This window comes from Tenrec ecaudatus, chromosome 12 (genome assembly GCF_050624435.1).
Source record: "Tenrec ecaudatus isolate mTenEca1 chromosome 12, mTenEca1.hap1, whole genome shotgun sequence".
NCBI classification, from domain to species: Eukaryota; Metazoa; Chordata; class Mammalia; order Afrosoricida; family Tenrecidae; genus Tenrec; species Tenrec ecaudatus.
Genome location: NC_134541.1, coordinates 52,618,996 through 52,621,849, shown reverse-complemented (window position 1 = coordinate 52,621,849; position 2,854 = coordinate 52,618,996). Strand labels below are relative to the sequence as shown.

Sequence of the window (2,854 nt, the reverse complement as noted above, 5' to 3'; positions counted from 1 at the left end):
TGTCTCCTGTAGCCCTGCATAGGGGCTACTGCTCACTCGGACTCCATGATCTTCAATAGGCAACAGTCAATACTAGCAAAACCAGCCCTCAGCTGTGGTACATGAATGGCAAGCCATTCTCTATCACACCTACCAGGAGATACTTGGTGAGTGTCTAATATCACACTAACATACAGTTATGGGTTAAATATGAACACAACACCACAAAAAATGCTTCAGAGATAATAATTAATTTCAGTTCACACAAAGAAATAAGGTTCAGTGATCAAACAGAGAGTTGGAAGACTTTTCTGTGGAATAATTGGCATTGGAACTACCGATTAAGATATTTAAAACAATGGCATTTAGTTTCCTTTGGTGGTAGAAAAATATTGAGAAATCTGCAGACAAAAGCAAAATTCAAACAAAGGCAGAAAAATATTTAGAAGAACTCAGGAGACATTGCAAGAAGAAACTGATAAAATAGATGAGAAATTAGAAACCATACAAAAACATCAAGACTGAAGATCAGAAGATTAATACTGAGATTTTAAAAAAATAGATAAGGTCTGACGTCGGCGCGTGGGCGGCGCAGCAGCGTGGGCAGCCGGGCCGGCCGCGGACCGGGTGTGAAGAGAGAAAGCAAAAATGACACTCCAGTGGGTGGCAGTTGCGTCCTTTCTTTATGCCGAAATAGGACTCATTTTAATCTTCTGCCTCCCCTTTATCTCTCCTCAGAGATGGCAGAAGATATTTTCATTTCACGTCTGGGGTAAAATTGCAACTTTTTTGAACAAGGTTTTCTTACTATCATAGTCCTGTTGATTGTTCTGTTTCTAGAGTGTTGAGACGTCTGGTTAGTCTCATTACTCAACTGGCCAAAGAACTGTCAGCCAAAGGAGTACTTAAAATTCAAACAGATAATACCAACAAGGCTGCCAAAAAATTCATGGAAGAGAATGAAAAACTAAAACAGGTTATGAAAAACTATGGCAAGGGAGAGCGACCAATGTTGGAAGTGGAAAATAAAAAACTAGTAGAAGACCAAGAAAAACTGAAAACGGAATTAAAGAAGACTACCAATGCCCTTTCTAAGGCCCAGAATGATGTGATGACCATGAAGGTACAATCAGAGAGACTCTCCAAGGAATATGACCGCCTCCTGAAAGAGCATTCAGAACTTCAGAATCATGTAGGAAAAAGCATTAAGACAATCCTGTGAACTTTATGAAAGAAAGAAGATGTACTACACCGGGTCAATATAATTAATTTGTTATCATGTTAGGCTTTATGAAATTTACATTACAATTCAGAAAAGTGCACTGATCAGCCAATGATTTCTTTAATGCCACACATAGGCTGTATTATAATTCCACTGTCACAGTATGTGATGATGTCTCAGATATAAAGTCTATGTTCTAGCTCTTAAGAAAAACAAGAACATGTCAACATATTTACATATCGATAGCAACACTGGTGTATAGTGGCTGTTTACAAATAAAAATTCATTAACCAATTACTTCCAAAATTAGGTTTTTAAGTTGCATGAAACCATTAATTGGCTTGGAGACTTGGATGATTTTTCAATAATAATAGTAATCTTAGTCAGATGATGATGTTTAACAATAGTATTCAGTATCACCAAATGTATTCACAGATTAAGTAAAAGGATAAAGTGTCCGAATTATCCATTGCATTTATAAGAAAGAGTCAAAAAGAACAAACAACAATGACCTGACCTTACTTGGTTTTTTTTTTAATCTGACAGTACTATGGTTTACTCTTATAAGACAGCTATATTGATAAAAATATTTTTGTTACTGAGTTTCTGCACTTGTTTGACTGCTTTGTTTTTGGTACTTGTGATAGTAGCATAATTAGTATAATTAGCAAGCGCTCTAACTTTTCAGATACAATAATTGTGTTTACACATATTTCTATAACCACTGAAGCTCTGAACTGGGCTTGCTTTTATAAGAGAATGGATCTTGATTTCAAAAGCATATCAGAACACCCTCCCGCCCCCCAACCAAAGAGCAGTGATTCCCATGGCTGTGAGAATTATTAATTTTAAACGCATTACCTCAAATATTCAGTTGCTGGATTCACACAGCGTCTCTGTGATGGTTCTATTTCTCAAAGCTAAATATTAAAGCTATTTTTCCATTCAAATGCTCATTTCGTATCTCCTTTAAAAGATTGTAATTATTGTCATATTGATATAATTGAGGCTACTCCAATATTTAGAAATGAAAATCACCTTGTATCAAAAGATCAAAATATAAAAGGAAGTGGAAAATAAAAAATAATAGATAAATCAGTGAAAAGACAAAGGAATAGAAATGAATAAAGGGAAGGTCAAATTAGTGAGTTTACAGGCAAATTTCTCTATAATAAGTTGTCAGAGGGACAATCAGAAAAAAATCCAAAGAAAGGCTAAGAATTCTGTGGGACACTACCAAAAACACTTAACACGACATCATATTTAAGGTGAGGATGGGATTTCAAAAGCACAGAGAAGTTGGAAGAAAATTCCCCCAACACTCTGAAAGATGAGAAGATAAAGTCAAGAAATAGAATGCACGAACCACAAAAGGATAAAACCCAAAACAAAATCTCTAAAACATATTATCAAAATTTACAAAACTAGAGACAAAGAAAGATCCTGCAAGAAGCTTGGGGGGGGAAAAGAAAAGTTACCTACAAAGGGAACCAATAAGATTAAGTGTGATTGCCAAGCAGAAACTATTCATGGAATAAGAAGGTGATGAGATGACATAGATAAAACTGAAAGAAGGGAAAAAGCCAACCAAGAATCAAAACTCAGCAAAATTGTTCCTAAAATAAAATGACAAAATTAAGACATTTCTAGATT

General features: G+C 35.3%; 1 pseudogene; it reads left to right on the top strand.

The window, feature by feature from the left end:
* Positions 1-564: 564 nt before the first annotated feature.
* LOC142422479 (B-cell receptor-associated protein 29 pseudogene) lies at positions 565-1,803 on the top strand (annotated as a pseudogene).
* The last annotated feature ends 1,051 nt before the right edge of the window (positions 1,804-2,854 follow it).